The sequence below is a fragment of the Prosopis cineraria genome, unplaced genomic scaffold, assembly GCF_029017545.1.
Source record: "Prosopis cineraria cultivar Desert tree isolate PC_DT_omini unplaced genomic scaffold, ASM2901754v1 PC11, whole genome shotgun sequence".
Lineage (NCBI taxonomy): Eukaryota > Viridiplantae > Streptophyta > Magnoliopsida > Fabales > Fabaceae > Prosopis > Prosopis cineraria.
In genome coordinates, this window is record NW_026555342.1 from 36,037,615 (window position 1) to 36,052,497 (window position 14,883).

At 33.4% G+C, this 14,883-nt stretch overlaps 1 long non-coding RNA gene across 10 annotated transcripts in view; it reads right to left on the reverse strand.

Annotated features, from left to right (window-relative positions):
- LOC129285858 (uncharacterized) overlaps positions 1 to 13,638 on the reverse strand; it is a 32,441-nt gene extending 18,803 nt beyond the window's left edge. For 2 of the 10 annotated variants that reach the window (XR_008587391.1, XR_008587389.1), the window contains exons 1-7: positions 13,289 to 13,638; positions 12,327 to 12,531; positions 12,048 to 12,211; positions 10,859 to 10,961; positions 8,344 to 8,470; positions 7,372 to 7,914; positions 6,757 to 6,923 (exon numbers count right to left, since the gene is read on the reverse strand). This is a non-coding gene — a long non-coding RNA (uncharacterized LOC129285858). Of the gene's footprint in view, positions 1 to 719; positions 805 to 4,012; positions 6,924 to 7,371; positions 7,915 to 8,343; positions 8,471 to 10,858; positions 10,962 to 12,047; positions 12,212 to 12,326; positions 12,564 to 13,288 lie in introns of those variants that run through there. The other 8 variants (XR_008587388.1, XR_008587393.1, XR_008587392.1 and 5 more) reach the window with 8 other exon arrangements.
- Between the last annotated feature and the right edge of the window lie 1,245 nt (positions 13,639 to 14,883).

The window sequence follows — 14,883 nt, forward strand, 5'->3', positions numbered from 1 at the left end:
AATGGCCTTTTTGGAGACAAATACGAAATGTACCCAACTGACGTAATTAAGTTCCACGCATTAATCTGGATCTAGAATAGAATCGATCTCATACATGTAAGTTAAATTGATGTGAATCGATCTCATTTAGATGGATAATAGATAGCTATGTACAACTTTCTTTTTAAACTTAGTGATGTATATTTTTCCAATTCAAATTTGATATGGCTTGACCCAGTATCGAGATCTAAATGATACTTCAATCCTTTGTATGATGCTGATCAATTTGGCTACAAGTGATTTCTAATTGCATCTTATTTGTTCCGGAATTCCTTTTACAGGCTTATTTAAGAAAATGAAACTGACTATGCAATTCTCTAAGCACTTGCAATGGGGTTTGACGAAAATCATTGTGTAGAGCAGTGTTTTCATTTGTTCCAAATCATATGAAGGAGAAGAAAAATAATTCTATAGTTTGGAAATTCTTATCAGCCAAGGCTAAGTTTTCTGAAGTTTCCAACATCCAATTACATTAACTAATCCTGAATTAGAGTAATTAGAAGAGTGAACAAACAAGAACTAAGCCAGATGGCTCCAGTAAATAGGGACCTACAAGATATCTACCCTCAATAAATTAGACCCAAAGATAAGTCCACATTAATGAATGGGAATGGGATTTATCATAATACTTTGGATTTTTAAGTGTAATATTCTCCTCTTCCTATATTGTGGAGAAAGTGGTTACTTTCTAGTATGAGAACCTCGCATGGAGTGGGAGTCAAATATAGGACGCACGATACCATATTGGTGTACTCTCTGCAATATCTCCAGAATGAAAACTTCCCTTTTTTGTTCTCTCCTCTCCTCTTTGCCATTGGTAAATTTACTGTGAGCCCCAGTAGAGTTCATACAATAACTCAATTTCCACATAGAGTTATAATCCGGTGCAACTTATATATGTTTCGACTTTACAAATCTACAAAAAATGTGATTTGAGAGTCTTGAGCATCACATCCAAAGGGACAAATCAAAGAATTAGGAAGAGTGTGAAATCACTGTTGGTGTACTGAATAGAGAGAGAACAATAGCCAGCCTTGACTGAGTAATTCCTTTGTTTCCATTTTAAAATGTGATGTGTTCCATAGTAGGATAATGGAATCTTTAAAGAAAAAGTTACATTACATCAAAAGAAAATGGATAAGAGCCTTTGCGCATTTTCACAAATTCTTAAAGTATTTTATCCTCTTAAAAAAGCTCATATAGTCAAACCCGACCTTAACTTTTTTGGGGTAGGTTCGGGTTGGTCCGTCAGGCTTGACCTGAATTATTGACTGTAGGCAATGGTATTACAAAAAATGAAAGTTCAAATGCTAGTGAAGATATATCTTATATGTTAGATAAAATTAAAAGTCTCATATCTAATTTGGATATTTTAAATTTGAATTACTTTTTATTTTAAAATGAACAAATTAGAATAAAAAAAGTAACGTTTTTGTTAAACAATTGATTCAGGTGAAATTTTATGTTTTCACAATTTACTTTAGAACAATCGATTCCCATATTTTCATAATATACATTAACAATTTTTTGGATTAGTGAATTCCCAAGTGATGTTAGTGAATCTCACCTCACAAACTACATTTTTTATTCCAATTAAAGACCATGATCCTTAACTAGGATTTCAAAATGATATGATCTTTAATTGAGATTAATGTTCTTAGAGGGTCTTTAATTGTCATTTTTTTATCCTCAAGGGAAATTATTTGAACATAAGAACACCATGGTTTTAAATCAAGCTAGTCCCCTTTGTTATTTTTTAACCTCCATGAATTAGATAACTAATCAAACAGGCATATATGTTCGACTTCTTTCAAGCTAACCTGAAATGCCCTAGCCCAATTATGTATATGAATAATATTAATTCTGATACAAGGTGTCTTATATAATAATGACCAGAGTAGTATAACATTTTTTTTTATGAAAGTAAAAAAAAATAATTGTGTCTTTATAATTTTAAAAGGAGGGGCCGAGTAAACCGTGAATTGGCATCCACTTTTTTTTTTTTTTTGGGGCCAGGCATCCATTTGGTTTTATTAATGGCGACTCTCAATAATGCTGCCAATGGCATGACTGTGAGTTTCCTATTTTTTTTTTTAATTCTATGAGAGTACATATTACTCCTTTATTTCAAAATATAAGACATTTTTAGATAAAAAAGCTTATTAAATATACTTTACACCCTTATCTTTTCAAGATAAAAATATTTTTAAAAATACATTTCATTTAATATTTTATTGATGAAAGAATATTGAAAACAATATTTTCAGAACCGGACCGGACATTGAACCGGAAAAGTCAGCGGTTCACGATTCGCATGGTTCAACCGGATCAATGGTCCAACCGGTGATGTAATAATTAAATTAAAAAAAATTATATATGTATATAATAATTTAAATATAAGAACATATGAAAATTGCTAGTTCCCGATCCGACCGTCGGTTTGAAACGGCTCAAACCGACTCAACTTTTAAAACGGTTTTTTCTTTTGAACCAGACCAAAAAATAGACCGGTCGGCGGTTCGACCGGCCGGTCCGATCCAGTTTTCAAAACAGTGATTGAAAAGAAAGAATATATAAGAGTAATTTTAAAAAAGTATTATTAATGAAATCTTATTTTTATTAAAGTGTCTTATATTTTCAGACAACAACAACAACAAGCCTTTATCCCACTAGGTGGGGTCGGCTACATGGATTGCAAGACGTTGGCCCTTTTAAGCCCGAGTTCCCTTTAGAACCCTGATATTTGAAGCCCGGCCCTTGACATAGCGGGTTCAGGGCCGGCCCTGCGGGCTTTAAGCCCTTTTAACTATTTTTATTTTTTTTAATTTTTTAATCAAATAAAAAATTACTTCATACAAAAAAAACTAAATAACATCTAAATGAACTAAAAACACAAATAAAATGATGGTAATGCAATAAGCAATAGATCAGCTAAGCCGACAAACACCCAATCAAAATTAGAAGAGTAAATGTTAAACTGAATGAATCATTATCATAGATCTAGATGAATTAGGGATTTTAAGGTTGTATTTTTTTAAAAAATAGTAGCCAAGGATTTCTGTATGAAATTTATATCAATTAAGAATCAATTGTTGTCAAAACCTGAATGAAAAACAAGCTACAATGAACTATTGTTAATTAAAATAAGTTGTTATTAAAACCTAAATGAATACTTATTGATAAAGGCTAACTTGAATCCACAAGTATCTACTCAAATTTTGACAACAAGTGATCATTGACTGATATAATTTTTTTATCAGTGATTCTTCATTGCTATTTTTCCTTCTTTTTTTTTGCCTTCCATCCTCAGTAAATATGGGCTAATATGTGATGTGAAGTAAGATTTAGTTTATTTTTTTTCAAATCTAAAAAGAGTAAAAATTATGAGAATTAATTAAAAAAAATGTATATGCGGGCTTAAACGGGCTGGCCCTCGGCAGGCCGGCCCTTTTAAGCCCTAAATTAAACGGGCTTAAACGGGCAGCCCGTTTAAGCCCGATTTATCATTTTGGAATCCCATTTTCAAGCCCAGTCCTACTCTTATACAGGCTTAAACGGGCTAGCCCGACGGGCTCGGCCCGTTTTCCCGGCTCTACATATGACTGGCCGAGCAATGTGAGACTTGTTATTCTACTCCTCACTTCATCAAATTTAGTAGGAATTTTGAATATCTGTCATTGAGCTTTGAGTGACATTACTAAGTTGTTGCCATCTGACAACCAAACTCGTGTAGTATTATGTGACCGATAGATTACCTTTTCTAAAATTGTGTAGCTATCTCTAATATGGGCAGCCTTACATATCTTTAGGAGCTTCCCATACTTCTTGTGCTAACTGGTAGAAGGAGAAGTGAGTACTAATTTCAATAGTCATTGAATTAACTAACCATGCTTGGAGTTGTCAGTTTCCCAAGCTGTATATTTGTAGACGGCTTTGTTGCTGTACCCGTAAGATAGCCAAGTTTGCCCTGCTTGTGACGTACAGGCAAATTAAAAAGACATGACCTTAATGAAAGACATGATGCAGAAGATGCAAGGAACATTGGATCAATTAATGGAAAAATAGAAACAGGCAACTGACAACCATGAACAAGATCAACCCAGCCATGAAGTATAGGAGACCATGAGAAAGAAGTTGAGTTACCCATTTTCAATGGGGAGGACCCCTCGCTATTTCGAGTGGAGAGGTACTTTATTTCTTATTAGCTGAAACACAGCAATTGTTTGTTTGGAAGGAAAGGAAAAGCTCTAAACTGGCATCAATGGGTCGAAACCAGAGCCCCTATCTGAATGTAGTCTAAAAGGGAGCTATTGTGCAGGTTTCATCCATCACAAATAGGGGACGAGTACAAGATGATGCTAGCCGTGAAGCAAGAGGCTCTGCACGTGAATACGTGGAAGAGTTTGAGCGAGTATCAACCATGGTGAGTGATGTGTCAAAGGCTTACTTGGTAGGAGCATTCAAAACTGGGTTGAAACTAGTCTGGACCAACGTCAACTCGTCTGGGAGGATGAACACGACTCTCTAATGCTGAATTAGCTAGACGGCAAGAGCTTCGCTTGTGTTTTCAAATGTGCAAAAAGGCTGAAATTGTGATCTTAATTGATCATAGAGCCACTCGTAACTTCATCGCATAACTTCTAATTAGAGGAAATTGCTGTTTATTCGATCAACAGTGATTGGGTTCAATTTTAAAGGGAAGCAACGCTGTAGTGACCTCAAGCTGCAAGTACAGGGTTTGAACATTATTCAATATCCTTTTCCACTCAGTGGTGTGGATAAAATCATTAGAAGTAAGGGTAAATTGGGGGCAATTGACTATGAAGATTGGTAAGAAGAGTAAAGGTATGTTTACAAGGTGATCCAACTTTTAACCAAGACTTTGGTTTCTTTTAAATCACTTACGCAATCCATTCAAAAGAAGGGAGAAGGGTACATGGTTGAATATAATGGGATAAGAGCTGAAAGGGCCTTTGATCACATGACTGTGGATTCTACATTATTTACATCGTATGTCAGTGGACGTGAGAAAACCTCTTCTACTATAGCTGGAAAGGGCAATATTACTATCTCTGAATTTTTACAGTTGGGTTCTATCCTTCATGTTCCTATGATTGGGATTGCTGAGGAGTGTGATGGACTCTACTACTTGGATGAGTCAACCGTGAGTAATCTCTAGTCTCATATCCACTGCAACCTTACATCTACCTCTGAAAATGTTGATATTTTATTATGGCAAAAAAGAATGGGTCATCCCAATATCCACTACTTGATATTTGTGACATTTGTGAGTTACCCAAACATCATCAATCTTCATTTCCACGCTCTGAATATAAGCCCTCTATAAGCCCTCTTTTCTATCATTCATAGTGATGTATGGGGTCCTTCTCGTGCTCCTAATAGAACCCATACCATTGATGACGTGTGTTGGGTATATCTTTCATAGATAAGTCTAATGTGACATCTATTTTCATCAAATTCTTCACAATGATATTGAACCAATTTCACACATTTATTAAAAATTCTGCAAACTGAATATGTTAATTATCAACTTTCTTAAGTCTAAAGGAATCATTCATAAGACTTATTATGCTAACAACCCTCAACAAAATGGGGTGGCTGAATGAAAAAATATACATTTACTATACTTTTGGGGTGACTTTTGGGCAGATGCCATTCTTACTCATTAATCATATCTAGTAAAATATTGTCCTATTCTACTCCACTTGAGTGTCTGTGCCAAACACACTCTCTCTCATCTTGAGACCAATCTTCCTTTAAAAGTTTGGGTGCAGGCCTTTATTCATCTCCATTCATCCACCAAACTTGAACCTCAAGCTATCAAAGTTTGTGTTCTTGGGTTACTCTTCCACCAGAAAGAATTAAAGTCTTAGAAAGGAAGGGGAGAGTATTGATGATGTGGAGAAGACAGGGGAGAGTATTGATGAAAATCTTAATGTGGTGTAAGCATGTTGAAACCTCTATTGTCGTTCTAAAAGGAAGCAAAAATCCAAGAAGGAAGAGGGCAATTATGAGGAAGAAGACAACACAACTGAGGAAGAGGAAGATAGGGAAAAAGAAAAGTAAAAGAGACCAGCTATTCAATTTATTTCACACCAATTACATTTGTGTATTAGCAGATGGATTTGGCTGATTCAGATAATGAGGCAAATCAGACGAAACATCCCCAATCATTTTCTCTGTTATTATGTTCAAATGGCGTATTATGTTTGGCAGGGAGAAAAAAGTAGTGAAATGACTACTTATTAGAGACCTCTAGGCATTAAGAGTCCGCATCTGTTATGAGTGTATGACAATACAATACTCCAAAATGTATGACTCAGGTAGGGAAATGTAATATTCCTCATCATCTGTTTTAAATAAAAGCTTCTGGCATGCATAAAATACAAAACCACATCATTGCTTCAAAGATGCTCTCAGCATAGTTTAAAAGTTTTCATCTACACATTCTTCTTCTAATTTTATTTGCAAGAAATCCAATTGACAGTGTTGTGCATATCAAAATGTTAGCACATTAATAGTTCTCAGGCAAATGGTAATCTTACATTTGCTGCTGTACTTCTCCAGGGGGAATCTTTGTTCTTTCCAAATTTGTCAGAACGAACTTTCTGCTTTTTATTAAATATCACTGTATCGGGCTTGTGGATATACGTTACTACCAGAATTTACAACATTCAAAATGCCACATGAGCGTACCTGTATTGACAAATATCACTTCCACAAGTAAAGACGCATCAGACACTGACAGACATTGGTCATCAGCTTTTTCAGATAAATGCTGATTGTTTGTATCATCTATGTTCCCAATTGTGTCACTTTAACAAACAACATTTCCATCTGATAGCGATATTTTAATAGTTGACCTGCCAAAATAAAGGAGTAGTGTCAATCTTTCCACAAAGGATGACTTGAATATTTACTTATACAACCCAAAAAAGGAGATATACTTCCATCATTGCACAAGAAGCATGAATTAGAGTAAAGCTATACAAGAATCCATAGCCAATAAAAAATTTTCAATAAAGAGGTCATTAGTGCAAATAGAAAAGATATCATTCTATATTGCTTACTGCAGCTCCTACCAAAAACAAAGTAACAGACTATGCTACATGACAAGTTCTGTTAATAGAGTAAGGACCAAATGGAATATTTTCAAATAAATAAAGAAGCACTAAATACTCTTAAAATAGTTCATAACTTAAGATCTTTCATATGGGAAGAAGATAGAAAGACATTCCACAAATGTCCTCTTAGATGCTTGATTATATTGATATAACATGAATAGGAGCAGTCAAATAAAACAATATGTACCTATTGTTATCATCAGTAAAAACTAAACCATGCTTGGCAACATTGTAAGACTAATACGAATCTAGCTCCCATAACACTGCTTTTCCCTGTTGTGGCTGACAATGCTGAAAAGCCTGGTCCATATATATAATAAATCATAAAACTTCATTTCAATGCAAATCAAATAAGTTAATATATACAATTATGTGGATATAACTTGAAAAAATGGGCTCATTTGACTCATGTTGATTGCATTTTGTTTATCACCATCCAAGTATGTATCATTGTAATAGTACTGCAAAGTTTGACATATCCTGGTCAGAAAATATCCGTGCAGTAATAGCAAGTGCAAAATTGAAAATTCTATAGGAAGGCAAGACTGATGCATACCCATTCACACCAATCTAGAAGTTAAACATTCATTAAATTCCTCCAAAGCAAACACAAAGTTAAAGATCCGCAGTCTCATCCAGCAAAGGTGCTTGCAACCTTCTTGGTTAGCAATAATACAGCTTCATGGCCAAAGATACCTTGACTGACCTGAACCACCTTAAACCTAGAAAACTGCACGAAGATGCCTTTTAAGAATGGAATAACATAATGACACCATCTAAATTTCTCTCAAAATAATTTCAATCTATAAAGAAGGAGCACGAGAGGATGATTGAGAATCATAACCATTAAATAATGAAAAAAACCGATACATAATCAATTTGGTCAGTACCAGCCTCTGCAATGGGAGAAATTCAAGGACAAAAGACATCTGAGTACGCGCAAATGTGTTAGTAATAATGCATACAAATAGTTTGAGAATCACAAAAGTCATAAAGATAACAAACAACAACAGACATAGCATAAATTAACAAGTTAAGCAAATATTTTTAGAAATAGAAGAAATTCGGCAATCATATAGAGTGAAGAAGAAAATAGCCAAACTTTATTTAAAAGAAAAAGAAAAAGGAAAAGGAAACACAATCAATCCAAACCACTTACATGTGCATTTCTTATATTTGCTTGACACTTATATTAAATTGTGCATCCACGTCAGCTTGCCCGTCAATGATACCAATCAGTTCTTACACAGGCTCAGGTTAGCTTGTTCACTGAAGAGACTCAAGCTCTTTCAAAAAAAATCCATCACAGGAGAAGGGAGACATGCAACAAAAGAAGTAGAATGGAAAGAAAAATTAATTGTTATAAATATTAGTTAATTTAAATAAGAAAATTTCATAGCCTCAAACTTCAATTATTCCCAAAGTTAGTTCCAAACCCAGTACACTTAGACACATAAGCTGGAAGGCAAACTAGGAAGTAGCTAAACTAAGTAATTAAAGTGTCTTGAGTTAAAGTTATGCGTGATTTATTCCTTAACTAGGAAGAAATAAAAATTGAGAATTTTTTGAACGTGTCTTTGAAAATTACAATTTTAGCCCAAAACTTTTCACCTTAAAAATCCCAAAATGATAACTCAACATTTAAAATACTCATTTTTGTAAAGATTAAGTAAGAAAAACCAAGGAAAATGATGGTGAAAAGAAGGAAAGAAATATCACTCATCAAGAAAACATTAAAGAGTTCATCATGCTTAGAATGATAATTATGCCAATTCAATTCTCTATGCTCAACCTGAAATGATTCTCATGCAACCAGAATATTCAGGAATCAAACCTAGTAAACTTGGATAGGCAGATAACCACACAAGGAAAAGTGTTCACTCTCATCTCACTAGCGTTTAGGGGTAAATTTTCACTCAAGTCCACTTATCTAATCATTCTACCATAGGCTTGTAAATATTCTAAATCTCCACCACTTATTATCATAATGCATACATGAATCAAAAGGTCTTTCATTTGGTTGTAATGTAAAGGGTGAAAAGTGGATGTAGGAATGCAAGTGGAAAGAAAAAGGGTATAACACATATATCACAGTTATCTCACAAACCAATGACATGGGATCCATGAGCATAAGCTAGGTTCAAGACATGGAAAACATACAATACTATGAATTAAGAGCAAGGTGATTCATAACTAAGCAAGCAATCACTCTTATTTCTTTTCTTCCTTTTTTTGGCTTTCTTTCTTTCTATTTTTTTCCACATTCTTTTCACATTGCCTATTGCCTTTTTCTTTTCTTTTTGACAATCTTTTCTTGGCTTTTTCTCCTTGTGTTCTTTTCTTTTTGACGATCTTTTATTGGCTTTTTTCTCTTTGTTTTCTTTTCTTTTCTTTTTCTAGCCGTTGCAAAACAATCATTTCAGCTTTCGCCTTCAATTCATTCACAATTTATATCAAATATTCAATACAACTCAGACTATCCACAACTTGAATACTAGATATGCAAATGGATCCCAACAACAATATAGCATAACTTGCATTCCCGGAAAGCATGAGGGTGTAAATAATGAATGGGATGAAAGAAATTGACCAATAGGCCCAAAGTAGCAAGCAAAGGATACAATCACGTTAGGTTGGCTATTTGGCTATACTGGCTATTTTATATGAATGCCTTTATCATCTTCACAATACATATGCAAAAGTGGCTTTGATAAAGAATAAGAACAAGTTCTGAAGAATGAAATGGAATAAATGGATAATTCACACTAGAAAGGAATCAATATGGGCTCAAAATAACCTTCCATCTAGGCAATGTTATCCCCTAGCTCAAGCAAACCAAGTAGAACATTCTATCCTATCCTAGCTACACTTGAAACATCCAAGTCTAATGCTTCAAATCTCATTGGCAATCTCATCAAACCAAGCATCCTTGAATAATCAAAACAAAACTTTTATTTAATTTTCTAAAGCTTTTTCAAAAAATCAGAAAAATTTTGGCCAACTCATAAAACCATGCAAAAGGACTTAAAACAAACCCCCCCCCCCCATAAAACACACTCTTAAATGTTACAGCCCTCAATGCCAACAAACTTATCAACCTAAATGAACGCAACAACTAAGGGAAAGAAAGCTTGAAAATATCAAAACCTAAATGCAATGGATGCTTTTTTTTTTTACCTTTTCCTAATGAATACCTCCCCCTCACTTAGGCCTCGTTTGGTAGCTTGGAATCATGGAGAAAGAAATGAAATTGGACATGGAATCTGTTAATATGTGTGTTTGGTATGCAATAATTATGATTCTTTGGAATCTGGATTCAAGGAAATTTGACAGAATCCAATTCCATCACATGCATCATAGATTCCATGGTTCCCTTTCTCCAGTTTGCCCCTTCTCCCTCCTCCAATATATTTTTTTTAATTTTAAAAAGGGCACTTTGGTCTTTTCTTATTTTAAGTACTTATATTTTATTAAAATTATATCAGGATTCCATCATCATACCAAACACACTTTTAAATCCAATTCTATTCCAATTCCAATTTCAATTCCGATTCCAATTCTGATTCCGATTCCATTAAAAACTCTTCCATCATACCAAACATGGCCTTAGACAATTCCCAATTAGAGAAATCAACAAGCAATATGACAAGTAAAAGTGAAGGAGAGGATACAACCTAATTTAAAGTTCTTCAAGCACTTAAAGTTGATGGTGTGATCTCAAACAACCAAACATGCAATACTTCAAGACATGCTTAACATCAATATCCTTCAAGAGATCTGTTCAAAAACATGAAACTTTGAGTATGACTATGGCAAAAGAGATTCAAAGATTAATGCCATTGAATTCTAGAACAAAAAATTTTCAAATGCTCGTGAAGTCATATTATTAATAAATCACCAAAATTCCTCATTCAATTCATAAAGTCGATTGACTCATAAGTGCTACCCAAATCTAAGATCTAATAAATTATTGAACCTTATTTTTAAGTGAATAATTTGAAAATCGAAAGAAATAAGTAAACTTTTGGCAAACAAAGAGAAAGAAATAAGTAAAATTATCGTAATGAGTAGACTTAATTCCATGTAATTATGTATGCATCCCAAGGTATAAATTAAAATTATGAAAGGACAAAGGGCAATTCTTTTTTTACTGAACAGATTCTTAAGGTCAAAGGATCCAAAGAAACCTAATAAAATCAAATGCAAAATTGAAAGCAGTATAAAATGAAAAGATATCATCAAAAGTGTATACCAGAGTGCCATTTTTAAAAAATATTATGAGACCAAGACTCATTGACTTCCTACTGAAGCATTTAATTTTCGTGAGGGTAAAATGAAAAATATATGAAAATTGAATTAGGATAATGACATATAAATTCATTCATTTCATTGATCAACAATATACATATTTGATAGGATTATAATTTTATTAAAAATACATATGCCTGATTGATCTGTACTTGATATGAGTGATTTTAAATAAAGGACCAATAATTCACACAACAGACCAAGAAGCTGGGGATTTTAAGCAAGGCAACTTTCTTCATATCTGGTAAATAACAGTAAATACTTCATTACAAAGTTACTGATAAATTTGCTCAATATGAACAAAAATATCAAAGCTCATCTCCGTCTGTTATGGAAGTGATGTGGCTTTTAACTAAAACAAGGAGACATAAAATAGGTATCTTCGTAGTTGATTAAAATGTGACACTTAGGTCCCACTTACTAGCACACCTCAATATACAGACATACATACAATATTATACATACAATTAAATCCGACGAGTATGAAAAATATTAAAAATGATATGTTAAAAGATTGATTCTAGAGAAAGGCAATAAATGGAGAAGTAGGAATACCAGATAAAGCAACCATGTCCCCTGGCAGAGAGGCCCTGAGATTTAATGTTGGAGATGAGAGTGTTAAGTGAAGAAAAAGGAGATTTAATGTTCGCAGCAGCCAAGCTAGCTGCTGTCTTTGAATCTCTTCTTACCAGCTTCACTTTCCAGGCAGGTCCTCCAAGCTTCAATATAGTTAAATATATCACAGAATTAGTTATTAACTCTTTTGATATACAGGGATGTATTAATTAATTAATCAGAGAGTGAAAACTACATCTATCTGTAAAGTGAACTCACAAGAACAATTGAGTCACGAGCAGCAATGGCTACAATATCAGCACAGGAGAAAACACCGGGGCATTCTTCGCTTGTTTTGTCCTCATTAACTTCCAAATTTTATTGCCGTCAGGTAGCATCGCCTTCACAGCTACTCTGTCCTCTACCTCCACTCGCCCTCGCCCTCTCCTCCTCCAAATTTAATTTTACTGACATTTTTTTTTCTCTATGGAGAACAAGTAATTGAGCAACGCCATGCTTGATTCAATATTCAGCAAATTATGATAGGAATAAACAATTAAACAAATTAGAAATAAAGTTCAACAAAAATCACTTTAAACCTGATTTATTTCACACACGCGAGTTGAAAATTTAATCATTTATTTAAGTGTGTGGACATTTGTCACTTTGAGTTGTGAGATTAGTTTTTCATAATCATCTTCTTCTTTTTACTTAAATTTAGAATTTAGAGTTCAGGGTCTAATTGGATTGGGTTTTGCACGGTGCTATGCTACAGTCCAATACGTGGAAAAGGGGAAAAGTTAGAGGACACAATTTAAGTCAGATTAAGAGGATCGAGTTCCATCCCTATTCCTTTTCTCATGATAACAAATCAAAAAATAATAAATCTGTCAAGTGTGAAAAAAATCACGCCTCCTCTAGAAACTAAAGAAAAGAATGGGGCTAGAGTGCAAGTTGTAACCGGCTCTCTTTTTTTGCCTGAACGTAATAGTTGAAGGCTCTGGAATCCCACAATACGACCTCCTCACTCGAAGGCGAGAGGCCGATATTCCACATGCCCTCTCAATAAGCCTACTTTTTTCTTGGTAATTGGCACATAAGTTTTTTTTGGTTTAAAAAAAGAGAGGGAGAGAATCTGATAATACATTTACTTCATAGAACAGATTGTGGAGTTTGTTCAATATTTAAAAAGATTTCACCCAAATCAAAAGAAACCCACATGGGAAAATTGAAACCCTTACCGGAGCAATCTGAAGGAGGGGCCCGGGACGAGCAAACAAGAAAGCGAATCTCCTCCATTGACGAGCAGGGGGGCTATGAAAAACCCAGCGCGTAAGATTACGAAGACTGAAACGATCCGAGTGTTGCCCCTGCGCCAGAGAGCCAGATTTGAAAAGGGAATCCTCCATTATTGGTGATCATAGGTTAGAAACAAAGAGCAATCTGGAGGAGGGACCCGAGATACGTGATGCGAGGTCGCAGAAGCGGAGGCAAGGTCGCAGGAAAAAGGGAAAATGAGGCGGTGGCATTCTTGAGAGCGCGGCACAGCTTGTGAGGGAAAGTGAGGAGTCGACAAATGAGGCGGTGGCTATTCTTGAAACTTCACAGACGATGGTATCCCAAAGTTAGTAAATATTTAATGAGTAAATAAGATTAATATTTGACGGTGAAAGGGGGGAAGAGAAACTCATTTTAAAAACCTGAACGTAAAATATAATATAATATAAATATAAAAGAAAAGTGATCATGTTTCCGACTGACAGGAGATGCTGTACTTGTTATTATTATTATTTTATTATTATCATTATTATTAAAATCTTGAATAGTTTTTGCTGTTGTTATGTTGTTCTATATATAATTTTTGTCTTGTTAATTAAAAGTAACTAGTTAAATTTACTTTTTACCTTATGATTAGTAATGAATTTTTTTATTTATAGTTATAATTGATAAACAATATCTCTTGTACCTCCATTTGTAAAAAACATTGATTTCCATTCAATTTTGATAAAATTATATTATTTTTTATTGATAAATGATTACTGTTTAGTCATTATATAAAAAACATATTTTATTTTTTTGAAAACTGTATACTCTTTCCGTTAAAAAATGTAACGCATTTTTTAAAGAGTTGAATATTTAAAAATATAAAGCATTTTTAATTTTTAAGGTATAATTATTGTCTTTTTTTCAAAAGTGCCCCTATTGATGGTGACTTTATATTTATTATAGGGTGTTTAATAAAAATAAATATAAAAAATAGGGTTATTTTAAAAATAGATAATTACTTTATTGGAGTGAAATTCAGTTAAAAATATCTTACATTTTTTAACGGAGGGAGTAACTCTTTTTTATTTAAAAAGAACCATGTAGCTTTTTAAAATAACATGATGATGAGATAACAAAAAAACATTTGTAAAATTATAAAAATAGATGAAAATATCATAAAATTTTAAAATAATATAATAATAAATTTTTAATAAAAGAAATCAGATATCATAAAATATGGGGTATTTATGAGAAGATTTGAAAAATGATTTTAAAAAAATAAGTAATGTATTAAATATTTCTATAACAAATTAAATAAAACAAGCACTCGAGACGTTACTTTTATACTTTCCTCAATAAAAAACTAAAAAAAAGAATCTAAGCATTAGTTAGTTACAACTCACGATTTATTACTGGCAGTTTGTTGTAAATTTAATTTACTGGTAGTATCATTATAAATTAAATTGACTGATTAATTGATTTTAACTTCTTCTTTTTTTTATCACCAATGGGATTTTTTAGTTAAATGTGTGATGGATCCCAAAAAAAATTGATTGATTCATAAGGATGC